The sequence below is a fragment of the Pectinophora gossypiella genome, chromosome 16 (genome assembly GCF_024362695.1).
Source record: "Pectinophora gossypiella chromosome 16, ilPecGoss1.1, whole genome shotgun sequence".
Lineage (NCBI taxonomy): Eukaryota > Metazoa > Arthropoda > Insecta > Lepidoptera > Gelechiidae > Pectinophora > Pectinophora gossypiella.
This window is the reverse complement of record NC_065419.1, coordinates 1,222,435-1,245,162: the sequence shown is the minus strand read 5'-3', so window position 1 is coordinate 1,245,162 and position 22,728 is coordinate 1,222,435. Positions and strand designations below refer to the sequence as shown.

Below are 22,728 nucleotides of genomic sequence, written 5' to 3'. Positions count from 1 at the left end.
TATTTCTTTCCGCTTCCAGTTTTAGACTTTGTGGTTTTATTTCGGCCCTGAAAGGGACGGTAAAGAGTTTATAGGTGTCCTAAACTTCCGAATCTGATCGAATTGCTTTGCCAATTTGCTTTTATTTACTGTTGTTTGTAAAGTAAGTTTTTAAATTGATTTGGGTCTGAACATTTCTCCACCAATCCGTAGGTACCTGGTCTACGTTCTGTTCTGTGCTGACAGTTTCTAGAATAATGTGGCGTGCTACTGGTAGATTTTTAAGCAAATTTATTTATAATTTGTTTTCACAATAAAAAAACTATATACAGTATAAAATTGAAAATAATTAAAAAAAAAACACAAACAAAAATTAGGAATTTTGCGACGGAAAATTCCAATTAAAATTAACTCAGAATCATGGTCTGAATCATACCCCTCAGTATTTGTTACGGATGTCACTAACACCATGTAATATCTGTTGCAGTATCTCCCTTAATCGATGAAGTAGAACCCATGATAACCCATCAGTCGGTCGAATTCTCTTTAAGTTATGTTTATAAAGAAGAGTTCCATTATTGCTTATTCCGAATGCGTTTGCGACTGACAGCTATCTCAACTGATGGAAATTGATGATGTCCTATGGGAAGTTGAGATAGTTGAACATTTCCACTCCGAAATTCGAGAACGAAGGACTTCAATGTTAACACAGATAGATGAATCCAAACGTTATATTGAGTCAATGGTGCTAATTCCTGTAAACACCATCTAATTTTATTTTAAGTTATATCTGTCATTTTCTAATCCACCGAAAAGGAAAGGGACAGGTGATCGACAAGCATAAAATTTAAGGAACACACGTCAATTTTAAGCACAAATCTAAAACAACCGTCTAAAAATTTCACATTGGCCAATAACCCGACAGAATTATGTTGACACCACACGTCAAACGGTTTGCATACCAGCGAGATACATTTTTGATTCGCCCGGGTTATATTCATTCGTTTAATCATTCTTCCTAAAATTAAGAGCTGGCAATCATCCGTCCCTTTCCTTTTCGGTGGATAAGAAAATGACAGGTATAACTTAAAGTATAATTAGGAGGTGTATGCAGGAATCGGGGCCATTGTCCTTTTAAAAGCTTAATGATTTTAAACAAAATGAGAAAAAGTAGCGTATGAGCAATTTCATTCTTATCCCAGTTGTATCCGAAATGCAAACCTATGTCTATAGCCATACGGGATACGAACCAATAACCGCACGGACTCTAGTTTACGTCGTAAATACGCACGGAACTTGCGTTTTTGCGGGCGAACGCTCGAACCGAAACATTTTTATTGTCTGTGCACTTTTATTTCGTACTGTACGGGGATGCCACAGAGCACGGAATCTAGCTTCGCGTGGCCTCCATTAGACACGTCGTATTTATAATAATAAATAAATCTCTTGTAAAAACGGTGTGTCAGCAGGAATGGATCTCCTATATTAGATGTCAAATATTGTATTTGTCATATTTTTTAGGTAATTTACTAATCCAATTGTTTTCCACGTTTCAAGAATGCATGTGGCATCGAAAAGTCTACGGGACACCTAATAAATAAAATAGAATATACTTCATTTCGGACAAAATTACATCCATATCTACTAATCGCGAACCAAATATGTTATGTGTAAATTGTGATAAATTACTTAAAATAGTAAAAAAAAAAGTTGTTGGCTCCATGCAATCATTACGACTTTCGCCTCTATAACAGTTGAGCGTTATTGTGTTCCGTGCTCTGTGCTATGGGGGATGGGGAGATGGGAATCGACAGCCTTTATTTTAGTTTTTTCTTTGGAAATTGACTGATTTATAAACTGTGTGCCTGTCTGTAAATCTATTCATATCTGGAGTATCATTGAGAATATTCCCTAGTTGGGTAGGTTTTAGGTTCGAATATCAGTACCGGACTTGCACCAATGAGTTATTAATTTATTTTAAGTGCAGTTTTCACTAACACAGTTAGCTCGATCGACCGTTATAGACCCCGATACCGACCCCGCCGGCGTGGTCGACGATATCCCTCATTCAGCGCTTATCGCTATCGACCCACTAGGGTCGATTAATTCTTTCAAATATTTTTCCTCTCACACGATGCCCTGAGCCGAGGTTCGCGCCCAACTGGGCACCCTCAGGCTGTTGTCTTAAACGTTGTACCGGGTGAGAGCCTTCAGCGCTCCCCATTAGTCCGGCCAAGTAGTTAATGCCATCTGCGGCAAATCCACGATAAGTCACGTTAAAAAAAAACAAAACGACCGTTATTGACGCACCACCTATCACGTTGGTCTAACAGAAAGCTCAGTGAGGTGTGGGTTTTTAGTTTGGGAACCCAATTTTGATATAGTATACGTATTGTTTGATATGACTTCATTGTAACTCGCTGCAAGTTGTCTTTGATTATTGCTCTGCCTACCCCTTTAGGGATTACGGGTGTGAGTTTATCTAAGTATGTGATAGAAGTATTTCATCCTTACCAAAAGTGTCACGATTGAAAAGGTCGGGACCGCTGGGATTAATGTGTTTCTGTCTAGAATCTAGATGATAAGGGTTCTTTTATAACCTTTTTATTTGTCTGCCAAATATCCACTCAGACGAAGTCACAATACAGTTACACGGGTCACATACTGTGGATATACCATTTACTTTTACCCGACTGCGGCGAAGCAAAAAGAAGGGTTAACTCTATATGTCTGACTGCTATGTATGTATGTGTGTAAGCACGTCTGTTCCAACCTAACTTCTTTTTTAGGTTTAGATATAAGAAATAGACCTAAGATGTAACGTATATATATAAGCAAATTGTTAGAATTAAGCCACTGTAAATTTTATAATGTTGTAACTTTAAAATAAAGTAAATCTGTGTGTTTAATAAAAATAAAAAAGGCCCGTGTACCGACATCCTAATTATAATAATAAAAAGTAGACTAGGGACGTAGGAATGACGGAATGAAAGGTGATGGATAAAAGTGCGAGAGGCATAAATGCGAGAACTGGTATGATAATAGAGACTCGGAATGGAAGTGTAGTGTAGTGTAGGGCCCTATTGCGGGCAGAATAGACAATAGAATAGATAATAAGATATGTATGTAGCCTACATAAAGACCCTGCCTATCTTGTGCGGCAGGGGCATAAGTAAAAAAAAAAGAAAACCTAACTTCTAAACCGCCTGTCAGAATTTTACAAATGAGGTGTCACTAGAAGCATTTTGATTGTCCGGTGGTTATAGGCTATTTGACGTCACGCTAAATTCAATGTGGCGCCCTCTAGAGGACATAAACTGAGGACAAAAAAATAAAAGTTTAAAAACTAAAACCCGACTACGGAAAAATCACGCTCTTAAAAGTATGAAACGAGAAAATAAGTATATTTCTCTGAAATCCTTCCTAGAAATATACTTAGCTCTAATGATATCTAGCTCCCTCATTCAGCGCTTATCGCTATCAAGACTTTAAGGTCGATTAATTCTTTCAAATATTCTTCCTCTGAGACGACGCCCTAAGCCGAGGTTCGAACCCAACTAGGCACCCTCAGGCCTGTTGTCTTAAATTTTGTACCGGGTGAGAGCCCTCAGCGCTCCCCATTTGTCCGGCCAAGTAGTTAATGCTATCTGCGGCAAATCTACAATAAGTCACGTCAAAAAAAGAAAATTGGCGTGGTCGCATGCCAAACTGTCATAAAAGTTTGCTTATCAAGGCACTGTGTGAAAATCGGGATAATGCTACGGGGATGATAGTCATCTCTTTAGTTTTGTCCCATTTGACAGGTCGTGACACTTACAGAAGCAACTGCCTCTCTAACCTTCCAACCCGCAAAGGGAAACTCAGCCCAATACAGGTTAGGTCATATACCTCCGAAACGCATTTCCTGTGAGTTTATTTCCTGACATATGTCTCTGTAATAAGTATGATAATATTTTTATTTTCGCTTCACCGTCCGTCTTGGGCTTAGGTATCAATTAACCTTTTAATGAACTTAGTAAGTTCGGAATATTCGCTTAGTTAGTGGCTGTGCCACGCGCGGACTCAGAGGTAGATGGGTACATTTTGGAGGGGTTCACGGATCGGATTGAACCGTTGCGATCTTACCTTTTTAAAAAAAATATTTCATACTTTCATATGGGCATGCCCATGTCTGAACTTGAAAGTATTCTTTTTAAAAGTTCTTTATTGATAAATGTTAACTCACCCAACTTAGTCAGCGACAAAAAAAATCAAACAAAATGGAGAGTGCACCATAATAAATACTGAGGGGAATGATTCAGCTCGTTTTTTTGAGTTAATATCAAGTGGAATTTTCCGTCATCAAAGGTATCATACGTGGAGTAGAAAGAAATGTAAATCAACACAAAAATATCATGAATTTTGCGACGGAAAATTCCACTTGACATGAACTGAATCATGGTCTGAATCACCCCCCTCAGTATTCGTTACGATGTCACTAACAGCCTGTATAGGTATATGTTAAAAATAAGGTGGCATCTCCACATTAAACCCGCTCCTGTATCCTACATGACCCTAGGGGCGTCTGTTCAGTTGCGAGTTAGTTAGCGAAGCCCTAGGCACTGTCTGTACGTAGTACCTACACCACCAAAGGTCGAGCTTACATTGGAACGTTTATTTATTTTTTCTACTCCTCTACTTTAATCTGGCATTTAAATAACCAAAAAGTCTAATATAAGTACATACATAATTAAACTCTTTGAAAAAGTGTACGCTCTATGGCCTATAAAAGCATTGTTTACAAAGTGTAACTGTACTATAATGTCGCCAAAAAAGCATTGTTGTTGTTTTTTTTTTTTGACCTGGAAACTGGCACCTTTACTTTGTTTGGTGCCATAGATATACTATAAAAAAAAGTATACATTTGCCGCCATTTTCCCGCGCGTTGGAAAATAAATTGGAAAATTTTTGTTTCATTTAAAATTACGTCGTCGTAGAAAAAGTATTGTATGCAACGTTGTATAACTAGGTCAAAAAATGCTCGTGGCGTCTCTTATTGCGATGTTCGCCAAGGCTCACATCGCAACTCACGCCACTCGCATTTTTTGACCCTTCTTATACAACTGTTGCATAAAATACTATAATTAGTTGATTGTGTGCGGGATAAAATAAATAACAGCAACATAAAAGATCCTACGAGCTTCTATTTACGAGAGATAAACTTGTACACCCTTAACATAACATAACATAACATAACAAATACTTACACAAAACTTACTTATTACAAAACGAAGACAAAAAACAAAATAGACTAAAGATAAAACCATAATAAGCATAAGCATTACGCCTGTATCCATTTGCTTTTATATGACATTTGCGCATATAAAAGCAAATGCGCAATGTTACCAAATATCATATTGGATTTTTAGACGAATTGCTCCGTGCTTCGGAAGGCACGTTAAGCCCGGTTACTGCTTACTGATGTAAGTAAGTAGTCGTTACGTGAGCCATGTCAGAGCCTTTGGCGGCTCAATAGTAACCCTGACACCAGGGTTGATGAGGTTGGTAATTCACCTCACAACCCACACGATAGAAGCAGAGGTGAATTGCTTTGATGTCGCCTTTTTAACCCACAGATTAAGACGTCTATGAACAATAAAGTTATATTAGGCTCGTGTTTGACCACAATCTCACCTAATTGTAAATGGACTGCTGTTTTAGGATATTTTGGATAATTAGGATAATTTTTCCAGTGACGATATATATCTCTGCCTACCCCCTCGGGGAGACGGACGCTATACCATGTTATATTTATTGGTTTGGCTTATGCCATCCGAGTACAGCACCGAACAAAGCGGCGGGCACAAGTTATATTTGTACTGACAGGCAGCAGCGTTGATTACATACATACAGTATCAGGCAGTTATACTATTAATTGGTTGATTGAGGGGAGGCCTGTGCCCAGCAGTGGGACGTATATATAGGCAGTTTATGTTATGTTATATACTATAAAATCAAAAGATAAAATCTTACACTTAATGATTGAATGGACTACGCACAGGGCCGCGAAAAATGGAAAGAGGAAGGGGAGGCTTGCTCAGCAGTGGGAGCTTGTAGTCTAGATTAGATTAGACTTAGTTTGTGTATTATATTGTCGCCAAAGGTATTCGCGTCTCTCACGACTTATGGCTCTGTCCAGCCCCAAAGTTTATGTACGTAGGTGTAGTATGCAAATAGCACAGTAGCACAAGTACAAAGTGACCACAGACTATAAATAACAGCGAGCCGCGTACCGCCTGCATCGAGCCGCAAATACCACTGACCACAATCGAATATATCGGAGCTGAGAAATCTACGAAGTGTTATGTAGGAACTGTAGTGTTGCAGTATACTTATAATCAGAATCAGAAATAATTTATTTGCAGAGTGTTCAATACATGAACATAAATATTGGAAGTGTATAACAACTTTATATTTTTATAGTTTTAAAATTCTCTCGCTTATTCAATATCTTTTTCCCAACATACATAACACAAATTCAGAAAATTTATTTACACCATAAACAAAACAGTTATATAACAAAAATATTACAAAAATATGAAACAAAACAAATAAAATTAAAATAAAACTAAAACAAATAAACAGAAAATAAAATAAATTATGTACAATTAACACTTAAACTAAACTATATTAATTAAGAAGCCCGCCTCGAATCGTACCTGGTGCAAATGTACCCATAATGCTGGCTGCGTTTCCGCGTTGAACAGCCAGCGATAACTTTATTATTTTTGTAATGTGGCAACATTGCCATTTGTCTTTTCCCTCTTCTTGACAATGTCTTGCGAGCGGCCGGACGATGTCCGATCTTAAATTAATATTTCTTCAATAGTGAAATCCATATTTCCAAGTTACTTTGTTTTATTTACAAACACAGAGAATACAGTATAAATAGGTATTACAAGAAAATTTTAACAGTGTACTCAGCCGGCAAGCAGGCGTGCAAGTGTTTAAGTTGTAGTCAATTAAAACAAGTCAGCTTAATAATTGATTAAAACAGAAATTAAAGTACCTACAAATTTACAAATTTATGTCAGAGAGAGACATTGATTAAAATTAATAAAATAGTAATAATAAAAAAAGGAAAAATAAATGTCAAATCGATTAAAATAAGTCATCTATATAAAATAATATAATATAAACATACATACCATCACGCCCGTGTCCCCAATGGGGTAAGCAGAAAGACAACTTTATCCTACCTACTGAGGTTTATGTACCTCTTCATACCACTTCTTATTTTATCGTGTGGGTTGTGAGGTGGTTTACCAACACCATCAACCCTGGTTATTGAACTCATGTTACGACTACTAACTTACATTAGTAAGTATATCTTATTTTCGGACAATCAGGTGATCAGCCTGTAATGTCCTAACCAAACTAGGGATCATAAAGTGATTTTCTTGATGTGTCCCCACCGGGATTCGAACCCGGGACCTCCGGTTCGTGAGCCCAACGCTCAACCACTGGACCACGTAGGTCGTTCAAAATTCTATTTAGATTAAGCAAATTAAATTCGTCTTTTTTGGGGTTATGTTTACGTTGTTACAATAAATTACCAAATAATATATTAAATTTCTCAGAAAATAAATATAAAGCTCATGTTAAGCTTACTTTTATGTAAAAAGCTTTTTATGACGCAAATGATAAAAATGCCTGGTATTCAATGTGTTCCTCTAGTTATTAAATAACTTGTAATGTTAGGTTAGGTAACATTGATGTAATTTAATTATGTTTGACGTTCAAAAAGCGCTAACTTTGTAAGCCAATTTTGAAAAATAAATATTTTTTTTTTGATATAGGTTATATAGGTTACCTAACATTGATATAAAAGATGTGTTGCTGTTGCAGTTTCTTGTCATTTCTTCTTGTCATATGATAATTACGTTGGATAACTGATTCTGATTCTGTTAATTAGGTGATAAATGAATCTTTTATTTCAATTGGTTAAATAAGTTACTACGACACGGGGCCTGTTTCATAAAACTTACAATTGTAAATTACAACGACAATTTGGTGTTCATTACGTAGCTAATGTGAAACTGCAAAATATTAGTGATCACACACTCCGCAATGTACATCTAATTGTCATTGTAATTTACAATTGTAAGTTTTATTAAACAGGCCCATGGTCTTTAGGTATTTACTTACTTTTCGAGAGCATACACATTTTTACCGTTACCCAACACAGTTCCAAATACAAAATCGGTTAGAAAAATATCAGTGTTGCTACCGTCGGGCCGCAATAACAATCGTAATAGTAAACGTATCGTAAAACCCCGAGTTTACTGGCAACACTGTACCATTTCTGGATTCTAAACCGGGATACCATGTGCGTTATAGCGGAACTATTTTCAGGCGGTTTATTTTGTATTTTTTAGAGATGTGTTTATTTTATGGAGAGATTTCTTTTAAAACACATAATTAAAACACATAATAACGGGTTCTTTCCGCGTTTAAAGCAGGGATATGAGACTCCCGATATGTCGACACTGTTGCAAGTGCCATGATCATGGGATGACTGATGAGATTGGAGTGGAGATTTCTTTTATTATTATGTTTTCTGAATTACGTTGCATCGTTACGAACTACATTTAGACATGCGGTAGGATAAAAATTATATTATTTAACAATAAGACCGCATCCATTCCATTGTTTTATTGTGAAAGTACGTAATATTATTTTCTTTTGCTATAAATGCAATAAATATTTTTTATTGTATTGTATACTTTCTGATACATGAAATATAGTGTATCTCGGTCATCCATCCACATTTTGTCCAAGCTTGTAATTGGGTAGTTTCCTAGGTCAAAGATAAATTATGAAATTCTGATTACTAGATAAAGACAGATCTAAAGGTGACAAAAGACGTTTCCTTTTTTCTTTTTAACTTATTTATGAATTTTAATAAAGAAAAATTTAATAATAAGTGCGACATTGTGTCACGTTTTTCTATGACGTCACAGGTTGTTTATTCATACAAATTCCATATTAATTTCGTGTTTTGGCGTTTGATAAAATTCAGACGACGCCCTGAGCCGGGGTTCGCGCCCAACTGGGCACCCTCAGGCCTGTTGTCTTAAGCCTTCTGCGCTCCCCATTTGTCCGGCCAAGTAGTTGATGCCATCTGCGGCAAAACTACAATAAGTCACGTCAAAAACAAAGACGTTTAATAAAAAGTAACTGATTTGACTAGTTGCCGGGCGAGGAAGTCCTCAATAATTTAGCAGACACTAAAACAAGAATAATAGACCAAGAGGAAGTGCATTAATGTCACAATATAATTATTTATTCTAAAATTATTATCTTATCAAAGTGCAGAGGCGTTGCGAATAGTTGCAAATTATTAAATTATAATAGTTTCTATATGATTCATTTTATTATTAGTCAGTTCCTGTGTGATTGTCTGGGAATAAACACGTTTATTATTATTTAATAATATTCAATAATAATTATTGTGCAAGGAAGCCGATCTGGAGTGTTTTGGCAGCTCTATATTCAGGTATTTTTTAGTTTCTGTAAAATTTGATTGATATATCGTCAATTTTATCACACAGCATAGCATCACGCTTGTATCTCCCAAGGGGTAGGCAGATGTATATTGTATATATATCCACTCGTGGCCGCTATGTTTAAGATAACGTAACATACATAACATAAAAAGCCTATACAAGTCACTGCTGGGTACAGGCCTCCCCTCAAACAGCCAAGCCAAGGGTTTATGGGGGGCTGGGTAACATGTCATCATACGGCACACCTCAGAGACACACACACACACACACACACACACACACACACACACACACACACACACACACACACATAGACACGCAACACATTACACAACATACATACATACATAAACTCACGCCCGTAATCCCTAATGGGGTGGGCAGAGCCACAAGTAATCAAAGACAACTTGCAGCCACTGTTGATACGAAGTCCAAAGATGGATATGATGAACCTTATGGTGATAAGGGATCAGCCTATCGCCCATAACTTTAGTCCATCATGTTAGAGGACACAATCCCTCTGTCGGTTTTTACGACATGCCCGGGAAGAGAAGCAGCTGAACGTGTTCTATGTTTTTTATATGCTCCCAGAACAGTTCTCAAAAAGTTCTCTTCTGGTCACTTCTGGTTCTGTCCACTTCGATAGCAATTTGTGGTGAATTACGTCTGTCATTTGTAATTCAGCCTACCCCAGATGGGTTTACTTGCGTGAGTCTATGTATGTATGCTTAATAATGGATGTTAACTAATGCCATAAAGATCAATTTGCAATAATGTAATCCTTCATATTGATACATGAAGCCATACTGGGAATATTAGGTAGGGATGGGACTAGTATGGTTCATATCGACTTATAAATGATCGATAACATGGGTTTAAAAGAGCCACATCGAAGCTATTCATCTAACAAGTAATAATGCTATTTGACATATGTTTGCATTGCGCACTTACTTTAATATGCGCAAATGTCAAATTACTCCAACTAAACAATATATTGATTCATTTTTTTTTACTTTTGATGAGTTTGCTCTTGGCCCCAGACTTGCCCGAAGGCATTGACGAGGCCTAAGAAGGAGCGAGCTCGCCCAGAAGGTTCCTGTTCACTCTGGCCTTGAAAGCACCCGGGTTTTATGCATTCGGAAATACAGAAGACGGCAGAGAATTCCATTCCCGAGCAGTGCGCATGATGAAGGACGATGCGAAGCGCTTTGTGCGAATAATTGGGATATCCACCAAATAGGGATGGAACCCGGCCGTACGTCTGGAAGTCCGGTGTGTCATTAGGTAACATTGTTACAATATGAATCGTCAATGTTTACATAAGTATATTTTTTCTTGAAAGTCTCGTCCGCCTATAACTACCGCAGCTTCTCACAGCCTGTATAGCCGGGGAAAAGTAGCTGGAAGAAAACCCAGTACTAGACGTTCGAAAAATAAGAAATGTTGAATATAATTTTAGTTTTTTTTTTTTTATTTCCCGGCATTTATTCCCATGCATTAATAGATCCTCGTGCCATCTCTACGAGTAATTCAGCACTACAATACGTCAATTTAACAGCTTCAGGCCAATGAGGGAAATCCACTGGTTAAACTGACATAATATATTGGCATAATATGCAACAGGGTAGTTTCCAACTAGTCAAATTAGACTATTACTAATCGTCAAGACACGAAATTACTACGGAATTTGTATGAAAAAGCAACATGTGACGTCATAGAAAAACGTGACAAAATGTCGCACTTTTTTTTTTTTGACGTGACTTATTGTAGATTTGCCGCAGATGGCATTAACTACTTGGCCGGACAAATGGGGAGCGCTGAAGGCTCTCACCCGGTACAACGTTTAAGACAACAGGCCTGAGGGTGCCCAGTTGGGCGCGAACCTCGGCTCAGGGCGTCGTCTGAGAGGAAAAATATTTGAAAGAATTAATCGACCCTAGTGGGTCGATAGCGATAAGCGCTGAATGAGGGAAATGTCGCACTTATTTTTACATTTTTCTTTTTTAAAAGTCATATAAATAAGTTACATAGAAAACATAAAACGTTTCTGTCACCTTTAGATCTGTCTCTATTTAGTAATCAGAATTTCATAATTTATCTTTGATGTAGGAAACTGCTCAATTAGAAACTACAGTTCATAAGATCACGACTATAACCCAGTTGGGGTATTCAGAGCTGCATCCATCGCTAGGTAAACTAAGCACCCACACCTCACCGAGCCTTCTGTAATTAAAATGTAATAATTCTAATTCAACAAATCTTTTTAATCTCCCTAGCATTATCCAGATTTTTCCCAGGGCCGCTTACCTAACCTGAAGATTTGACAGGTCCGGTTTTGTACAGAAGCGACTGCCTGTCTGACCTTCCAACCAGCGAAGGGAGCACTTGCCGGCTTGGGCGGTGCTTCGGAAGGCACGTTAAGCCGTTGGTCCCGGTTACTACTTACTGATGTAAGTACTACTATATGAGTCAATAATAACCCTGACACCAGGGTTGATGGGGTTGGTAATCCACCTCACAACCCCTACGATAGGAGAAGAAGACCTGCGCAGGTATTCACTACTTGGCCGCACAAAGTTCCTAAGCCGCGCTTCATCGAGTATGAAACTTCGCATATTACAGCCTTAATAAAGCCTTCAAGATTATCCTGAGAAATTCCTCACTCAGGCTACAATTATTCTAATTACAGGTCCTCTTACACCTTACACACTAGTATGGATGTTTGCAATGATATTATCTGTAAGTCTCGTTACTAGATGCGCAATATGCGACACTTATGGTTACAATTGGGTCGTGTACTAGGTTCAAGATAAATTATGAAATTCTAAATAAAGACAGATTTAGAACTAACGAAAAACATTTTCTTTTTACTATTTTACTTAATTTTGATTTAAATCAAGAAAAAAGTAATATTAAATCCGACATTTTATCGCGTTTTTCCATGAAGTCACATTGTCATATAAATTCAATAGTAATTGTGTGTTTCGACGTTTAGTAAAAAGTAACTGATTTGACTAGTTGGAAACTAGCCTATTGAACTTGTCTCGTGTGATTTGAAGATTTCCTGATAACTTGAAAATTTGACAGGTCCCGTTTTTTATAGAAGCGACTGCCTGTTTGACCTTCCAACCCGAACAGAAAACCAGCCCAATACAGGTTAGGTAACATACCTCCGAACATCATTTCTCGGGTACAGAGCACATAATAATCATTTATGATCGAAACATGAATTAAAAAATCATTGGTTAAGGCCTGTGCTGGGTTTCTAAACTGCATCCTCAAAGTGAGAGTCAAGCGCTCTTCAACTGGGCTACTACGGTTACAAGTGTCCAATAAGTAATAACAAGTAATAAAAAAATATTTATAAATCAGACAATGGCCCCGATTCCTGCAGACACCGCCTAATTTTAAGTTATATCCGTCATTTTCATATCCGTCGAAAATGAAAGGGACGGATGATTCACAGCTCTTAATTTTAGGAAGAATGAGTAAATGAATGAATAACCCGGGCGAATCAAAAGGTACGTCGCTGGTATGCAATCCGTTTGACGTGCTATCTACTTAACTGTGTCGGGTTATTGACGGATGTAAAATTTTTAGACGGTTGGTTTAGATTTGTGCTTAAAATTGACGTGTGTTCCATAAATTTTATGCTTGTCGATTACCCGTCCCTTTCCTTTTCGGCGGATAAGAAAATGACAGATATAACTTAAAATAAAATTAGATGGTATTTACAGGAATTAGCACCAGTGTAATATTAAAGTTATCTACGCGTAAATAAATCTAACAACATTCTGCCTCTCCAGTGTGCAAACTCATTGCGCCCAGGTATATACGAGTGTTGTGACCATAGTGTAAGTTGATGGGGTCAACGGCCTCAGACAGGTGGTCCGTCGCATACTGTAGGGTGACTCATATGCTCAGATGCCCGGCAGAAATTATTCTGCGTAAGTTGGTTTAGCTTACACTACTGAATGTGTAAGCATGGGAAAATGCTACTCAGTATGATATAGGTGATATAGGTAGGAGGAGCTCGGTGGCGCAGCGGTAAACGCGCTCGTTCTGCGATTGTTGAAGTTTAGCAACTTTCGCAAAGGCCGGTCATAGGATGGGTGACCACAAAAAAAAAGTTTTTTTCTCGAGCTCCTCCGTGCTTCAGAAGGCACGTTAAGCCGTTGGTCCCAGCTGCATTAGCAGTCGTTAATAACCACCAATCCGCACTGGGCCCGCCTGGTGGTTTAAGGCCCAATCTCCCTATCCATCCATAGGCAAGGCCCGTGCCCCAGCAGTGGGGACGTTAATGGGCTGATGATGATGATGATATAGGTACTAGAAACAAAACACTAATCAATCCTCCTGCGTTTATCGTACTTTAAATAGAGTCGGCACAGCATGTATTCCTTCTTCCGTCTCTGTTAGTTGTCATCTCAGTACTCATACATTTCACAGCCACTATTTAACTAAAAATTCTTGCAGCTTCTTCTCATGCTGTGAGAAGCTACAGTAGTTTTAGGCGGATGAGATGTTCATTATGTAAAAAATACGATTCAAAGTGTAACTATGTTACCTATTGTATTTGAGAACAAAACTAATACAGAAACAATTTATTATACTTTAATAAAATATGTGTACAAACAATTAAACCTACAAATCGATATCACATGAACTTGACATCTGTGGTCATCAAAGGTGGGCAGAGGAAACTGTACGTAACCACCACCACCAATTTAGACTTTCTTTAAAAAGATTTGAAATTAAAAAAGATTTATAAACGCAAAAGTGTGTTTGTGAGTTGGTTTGTTCCGCTTTCACAACTAAACGGCTGAACGGATATGGATATAATTTGCTATGTAACACAGTATATCACGTCTGTCGGATGCCTAACGACCTGTGGGCTCAGATCACCACAGAATGGTCTCCGAATAGAGATAGCGCGACGACTTGGAAGCTTTCCTGGAAGGCTGGCTGGAGGAAGCACTGAAAAGAGAGTCCTGGAAGAAATAGAGGGACTTTGCTCAGCAGTGGGGCACTTTAGATAAGATAGAGCATTGCTGGATGGACACATATCGGCTTGTATTTTAGAAAAATTTCGTAGTTCCTATGGAATATAAAAATGGTGTATAAACAACCATAATGCTTCGTAGTTACGGGCAACAGCCAGTAACATAATATACTTTACTCCTTTTTTAAACCATACACGAGAACTGCGTATGGAACTCAAAATAATTTAAACAAAACACTATCATGAATTTTCCGAACGGAAATTCCATTTGATATCAACTCAGAATCATGGTCTGAATCATCCCCCTCAGTATTAGTTACGGTGTCACTAACACTATTTATATTAGGTACGTTTGTATGTTTCCCATAGGCGTGGAATGTTCCATTCACTCAAGCTATATTTGTCGAACATTCGCAATTTTGTATTTTCAAATGAAGCGCATGACATTTGTTTCGGGTGTGTCTATTGAATAAATAATGAGCAATCCCGCGCTATCTGTATGTATGTCACTCGCCACTTCGCGAGTCTTCTCACGGCACGATGGAATAAGCAAAACTAAACAAATGAGGTACGTTTTAAGAAACACCAAAACGAAAATTATACCTGGAATTTCTATGGAATACTTAGTAGTGACGTCATTAATAGACGTGGTCATTTGACCACGAGTACGACTGTTTATCGAGTCTATTTCTAGAATTGCATTTTAACATTTATTTTTAACCCAATAATTTACTTATCGAAACAATTGACGATTTCGCACATTTTACAAACTGTCAAAACGTGTTTATGAAAAAATGAAGACGTTAGTTTTGTCGTCGTTTAAAAAAGTCGAAGTTTTTGTTACATGTGGTCTAAAACTGGCAACCAAACTCAAATTCTTGTATCTTCATTCATACAGTACAGGTATACAGTGTTAGTGACACCGTAACGAATACTGACGGAGATGATTCAGACCATGATTAATTCTGAGTTGATATCAAGTGCAAGTTTCTGTCCCAACATTTATGATTATTTTTTTAAAATTATTTTCAGTTCCATACTTTTCAGACGGAGAATTCCACTTGATATCAACTCAGAATCATGGGCTCAGTCATCCCACAAAGTTTTCTTTATGATGTCTCTGACACCCTTTATAATAATAATAGGTAATATAACACTTTGACTCGTAATTTTTTACATAAATATTTTGTTTGTTGAAAGTCTCATCCGCCTAAAACTACTGCAACTTTTCACAACCTGTAGGTATACTTAGCCTAGAAAAAGTAGCTGCAAGAAAAACCTCGACGCAAAATACGTAACCCTAAACTTGCACGTCGATTCGATATTTTATTTATTTTATTTTATTTTATTTTTTTATTAGGTTTGCCAACAGACAAAAACACTTTTACATATATCCCATCGCTCCGTGAGGAAGACCCGTTCTTCTTTCAATGTCATTCGTTTGACGACAATTTATTATTGACGAATACTAAATAACAGCTACCGAACATTTTTTTTTTACGGTGAATATTGATATGCTTTTATTTAACTGTAGAAATAAAAAAAAGATGGAATATTTTACTGTTGCTTTGATTTCTTATTTGAACTGAAGTCGTTTACCATGTGTACTTTCCAACATGATGGCATATTTTATAGCCCAGTTGGAAGAAGGCTTGACTCTCGTAGTAAGGTCGCAGGTTCAAATCCAACCCAATAATTTTCGAATTTATCGTCGAATCCAAATTTGGATCTTGTCATGTGCTCATCGGAAACCTATAGGAACCTATTGGTTACATGTACAATAAAAATAATATTCATTGATTGAAGGAAATCATGAGCCCACAAACCAGAGAAATGTGTCTCCAGAGGTATGACCTGCCCTATAATTGGGGTTTCGTTTCGGGTTGGAAGGTTCGACCGGCATTCTGTAAAAAGTCAGACCTGTCAAGTCTTCAGGCTAGGTAAGCGGACCTTGTGAAAATTAAATAAAGCCTCGATGACGGTCGCGATGGAAACGTGACTTGTCACCATTATGGGCCATCATATCTAACTTAACCTCGTAAGGCACAATAGTTAATAAACAATGGGGCTTACTTTTTGAAAGGCATATGGGCCTTATGATTTTACGACTGTGTGAATTCAAGTTTTTTTTAGTTTCAAATTTGTGACCCCAATCTGGCCTTAAAGCGTACTTAAACATACTTAAACACACTTAAACATGCTTAATTATGTTTACATCCTACCGGCCCTTAAACAAAGCAAAAAAAGAATTTCAACGCTGCGCTCTACATTCAACGGATAAAACCGGACGATTATCATGATGAAGTTTTTATCCATCCAAGACTTAAAAACTTGATGAGAAAGGCTCATAATTCCACTAGTTTTTGCTCGCTACACCGCTTGCAATTTTACCGTAATAATTACACGTAAAAACTTGCCGAGAGACTCTGGGTGCAGATAAAATTAAAAAATGTCACAAAATATCATTACTTTGTATCTATTAATGTTGTTAAATCGCTTTGGACACGTAGAGCGAATGAAGGATAATATAATTACGAAAGCGGTATATAAAGCGAAGGTAGATGGTAGGGCTGGTAGAGGAAGACCTCGATGGTGGGCACATATCACAAAAATATCTTTGTGGTCCTTAGTTTGGTTACGACACCTGATTGTCCGAAAGTAAGATGATCCGCGCTTTGGAAGGCACGTTAAGCTTTTGGTCCAGGTTACTATGTGCAAATGTAAGTAAGTAGTCGATACATGAGCCATGTCAGGGGCCTTTGGCGGCTTAAGATGAGGTTTGTACTCCGCCTCACAACCCACACGATAGAAGAAGAATTATAGTAAATTCTTAGGTACACGTAAATCCTACACACAGCATTACACTCACCACAACACATAGCACCAATAATAAGCGTAACATGCATTCAAAACCTGCGCATAATTTGCATCAAAAAGGCCGATACGCGTCGAATTGAAGCGAACCGTTTATTTAAATGAGAATATTCCCAATAGTGTCACTTAACCGTGTTTAAATAAAAACGTAGTAATTGCCACTCGACACTGGCAATAATGAGGTCCAAATAATTGGTCGAAACAAAAAACTTTAATTGGAATTCCCCTAACTGCACGATATCCTATAGGATTACAGTGTGGTTCTCAACCTGTCATTATTAAGGTCACGTGGAGACAAGGGGGGTTAAAAAGGCCTCATTGAAGCAATTCCTCTAAGAATGCAATATTTCTATTTTTTATGAACAAATGTCAAATTGCAATATTACTTTTTACACGAACTGTTTTAATGTGGCCTTTATAAATCCCCTGGTGGTTTAGTTAAAAGATGATAGCACCAAAAAGTTTGTTGGTGCAAGGATAGGGATCTGAAATTTTTATTCAAACAATATTACAAACAGCTAAAACTTACCTAAGTAAATAACAATTTTAAATATTGTTCCTCTTGGTACGTTCTGCCCCTTTGTGTTTTTTTTCATTGCGTGATACTAGCAGAAATTAATGTGATCACACAAAAGCCATTACTCAAAAATGTTTTAACAGCTTTAACTAAATCAACAAGAGAGAATTTGCAAGACGGGTATGATTGTAGTGTTTTCTCATGCAACAGACGGAACAGATTTATCCGCTGGTAACTATATACTTATATTAATGTTAGTACTTGACACGATTAGATTAACAACAGAATTATAATTTATTTATTTTTCTTTATTTGGAATAACAACAGCATAATTTCTTTTAGGTACAATCAGTAGATTACAGTTATTTGCCAAAAAAGTTATCCACTTAAAAAACAAACATGAATGAGAGCAACAGTTACATGTTTTGATGCTTATACAAGAGAAGGTCTTATTTAATGTTATTAGAATTATACATATAATACCAAAATGATATTTTATAACTGAGAACATGTTGCCCACGGTCGAATGAATTTCGAATGAACTATCTGCCGTCCTGTACTTAGCCCGTAGCTACTTTTGTAGTCTATATCTAGTACCCCTTTAGCACGTCAATATATTGGGTTTCGACCAATAGACGTAGGGAATGCAGATAAACGCCGTACAGCTATTGGTCGAAGCTCTCTTTATAAACCGCGCCGCGCGCGACGCGGTTGATTCGCCGCGGGGGCAGGTGGCCGATGCCCCTAAACTTTGAGCACCTCTAGCCGCATACACGTACACCGTCAATTTGCTATGCAAAACAGCATGATTGTAATAGATAGCGACCAGTCCTCTGCGATTACACGATACTCTACACGTTATGTGTTGCTCTATGATTAAGTACTGTTAGTGGGGGCAATGACATCTGGATTATGTCAAAATTGTCGCGTTGTTTATTACATAGAGATATTTTCATATTACCTCTACGCGACTGTTACTAATAGACTTAGATTTTATCGCGCTTACGTGAAAAATCTATCTATGCCTCTACCTCATAGAAAAAAAGGATTATTATAAAGTTAGTGACTATTTAGAAGATAGGAATGCATGGGAACCAATACTAAACAGCCAACTTACTGAAATTGTATTACGTTTTTTTAAGAAGTGTGTGCAGAGGCTTTTCTTCCAGCTATTTTTCCTCGGCTATACAGGTTGTGAGAAGCTGCAGTAGTTTTAGGCGGATGAGAAAAATATATTTAAGTATGTAAAAATTGACTATTCAAAGTGTAAGTATGTTACCTAGTGAATAATATCTTAAATGCTTTCACTAACACAGATGGTGCGACCACGTTGGTCTAACAGAAAGCTCGGGGAGGCATGGGTACTTAGTTCATCTCGCGATGGATGTACCTCTGACTACCACAATTGGGATATAGTCGTGAGCTTAGATATTATGTTATGTGAGTTTGAATCTCTGAGGTAAAATCCATCAGGCTCTCTCAGACTAAATTCGTTATTTATATATTTAGATAGGTATAACAACAGTACACATATTGTAAAGTTATAATAAAATCTATCTATCTATCTATATCAGCCTAAATTTATATCCAATTTTGGACGTAGACCTCTTCCATGTGTTCTGCCAGTATTCGTATACGGAGCCGAGACCATGACCCTAACTGAGAAATCCGCAGAGAATCTCCGTGTTGCTCAGAGAGCAATGGAAAGAGCTATGCTCGGCATTTTCTTACGGGACCGGAAGAGAAATACTTGGGTTCGATCTAAAACCAAGGTTAGGGATGTGGTAAAAGTAATTGCCGAACGCAAGTGGAGATGGGCGGGACACATTGCTTGAATGAGCAAGGAAAGATGGACCCGGAGATTGTTACAGTGGCGCCCACGAGCATTCACAAGACCGAGAGGAAGACCACCAATGAGATGGAAGGACGACATTGTGCGGCACGCAGGATATGGCTGGATGTCGATAGCCCAGGATCGTCGGAAATGGAAAGTTATAAAATGCAAGTCTTAAATTAGTTTGTATATGTGCCCCAATTACAGGTACACACTGCATTCACAATTACAACAACAAAACGTAATATCTAGGTGTATATAATTATATAAAAATTATATAAAAAGAAATATAAGGAATATTTTCTTATTCAGAAAAACGTCGGTGACTGAACTTTATACTTATTTCATTTTCACACACCTACTTGTCATATATTGTTTATGATTCTCTCTCGATATCTGTTTATCTGTTGCCTTTATTTTACACATCTGTTTATTTGTCGTATCTATTATGTATAATTTAACCCCTTGGCATACTATCTACCTTTGACTAATACTTTTCATATTTTTCGTAATCCCCTAATTCATATATTTTCTTCATAATTATATTTGCTTATTTTCTTATTTATTGTAAGCAAATCCCGACACTTTTTTGTTGGCACGATAGTTCAAAGTATTTATAAGCGTAACTTTGGTACTGGCAAAATATCAGTGTTGCTAAGAGTGGTATTTCTACTATCTTTCGCAACAACATGCTGAGTCAGTTCCATTTCCCTGGCAGTGTATTTTTGATTTGTATACTTATCTTCTTTACTATTGTACTGCACTGTTTTGGGAATAAAGTTATTCTATTCTATTCTATATAAGTAAATATGTATAAAACTTAAACAGAAATAATTTGTTATGTATAGTCTTGTCTCAACCATACAATTACACAGCTGTTCTCACATACGTACGCGTCCATTAACCCTCGTAAGGTATCCCATCCGGGGTAGATTGAGTCGTCCGATCTAATATTCCAAAATGACGCAGCCTCTCCCTCTTTTCCGTGATCAAGCAGTTTTCGATCCCTTACTTTTACTAAGTACCTATTTACGGTACGAAGGTTGGGGGCCAACTTCGTATATTTCCAGGCTAACTGGTTTTGCACCCACATTTTTTTTCGCTTCAGTACTGGTCCTTAACTGAACAGCCTTCGCGGTCTAGTGGTTTGAGAGTTAGGCTCACAAGCCGGAAGTCCAGGTTCGATTCCCGATGGGGACATTGTCGAAATCACTTTGTGAGACTGTCCTTTGTTTGGTTAGGACTTTTCAGGCTTGAAGCACCTAAGATTCCGTGCTTCCAAGGGCACGTTTAGCCGTTGGTCGTGGCTATTAGCCGTAAAATCACCATCATCAACCCGCAGTGGAGCAGCGTGGTGGAGTATGCTCCATACCCCCTTCGATTGATTGAGGGGAGGCCTGTGCCCAGCAGTAGGACGTTATAGGCTGTTTATAACGATGACTAAATTATATATCCCACATATACCTTATTTATATTCTGTCCGTCCGTCTGTAAACGACTCAACCACTTGAAAACCCCTCTCGATATTATTCTATAAAGTCAGCTTAGCCAACCTGTAAAGGCAACGGTAATGCCTTTGAAACGATTTCAATTTAGTTCGGAGGGAGTTTGCCTACGCCGTGCAGAAAGGTCGTAAAGGTCACCAAATGTAGTACACTGTTTAGTAAACGCCGAGTGAAAAAGTCATTTGCTTTAACAGCTATGTTACAGCTGAATTTCAATTTGAATCCCGTCGCGTTGAAATGTAAATGTTTTACCATAGAATAAGCAATATGTATCTCTCCTTCAAGGAAACTGTGAGATACATACTTAGAATACAAGGAACAAAAATCAAATTGCTATCTAAAATTCTAGATTAGGTAAATTAAATTCTCCTTTTTGTCAAAAAAATCAAAGTATTTTTTAAATATAGCGAAAAGCTTACTTTATATAAAAAGCTTATTATAAGATTAACGATTACCTAAATGATAAAAATGCCTGGTATTCCTCTAGTTATTAAATAACTTGTAATGTATACATACATTGATTTAAAAGATGTGTTGCTGTTGCAATTTCTTGTCATTTCTTTTCCTCAGCCTTGCGAAATGACGTAGATTCAAAAATGTTAAATTGACCTTCTACAAGTTTATATCAAAAAATCATGAAATTTGCGACTAGAAATGCCACTTGATATCAACTGAGAATCATGTACTGAATCATCCCTCAAAGTTTTCATCATCATTATCTTAGGAGAAAGCATTATAATCGCACCTGATCGAAGGAGCCACAAGACGGAAGCAATATATCAAAAAACACAACCATAATTCAAACATTTTTTTATCCGAAGTGACACACCACCCATTACACTATAAAACTTCAATATCTCTTAGCAAAATACCTTCGGAGAATCGAAGTGCTCATCTAAAATTAATTGCTGTTGGAACCGTTCGTCATGACGTGACGTCGGCGGAATGACGTACTTCGATGACGTAAGATGACGTACCAGAAACCTGGTTGCTTCGGTGATTGGCACAATTTGTGGAATTTATTCCAGAGTCTAGCGAAACGAAGGAATGTCCAATTAGGAAAATGTCTTGATACGCAAAAACTCCTGTTGCAAGAGCCGAGTCTTAAATGTTATTTTGTCGTCTAAGATGAAGTGAGTTCTGAGATAAAGCTTTGAGTTTTGCTTTATTTTTGCCTTGTTCCTTCGAGACAACGACTAAATTATAGACTCTTGAGTATACGCTATTAATTAAGTAAATAGAAGAATAAACAACGTGTCTAAAAAATTGTTGGTTTTTGAACTTTCTGATTCAGAACTTCACGTAGTATAAAAAGTATATAAAAACAAGTCTAATCCGCAACGGCATAACTGCACTTAAAATAAATTGATAACACATTGGCAAGTCCGATATCGGGGTTTGAACCGGCGCTCCTCATTTGAGAAGCAAGCCGGTGCTGTGACAATACCAGGATAAACGTCACCGTACAT

At 37.4% G+C, this 22,728-nt stretch overlaps 1 protein-coding gene and 2 long non-coding RNA genes across 5 annotated transcripts in view; all 3 read left to right on the top strand.

Annotated features, from left to right (window-relative positions):
• LOC126373959 (uncharacterized) overlaps positions 1–22,728 on the top strand; it is a 650,308-nt gene that overhangs the window by 564,859 nt on the left and 62,721 nt on the right. The window lies entirely within an intron of this gene.
• Positions 1–22,728, top strand: part of LOC126374058 (uncharacterized) — a 310,332-nt gene that overhangs the window by 224,883 nt on the left and 62,721 nt on the right. The window lies entirely within an intron of this gene.
• LOC126374059 (uncharacterized) lies at positions 9,395–19,453 on the top strand. Its single transcript, XR_007567397.1, has 3 exons — positions 9,395–9,517; positions 10,568–10,811; positions 19,237–19,453. It is a non-coding gene; the product is annotated as an uncharacterized LOC126374059 (long non-coding RNA).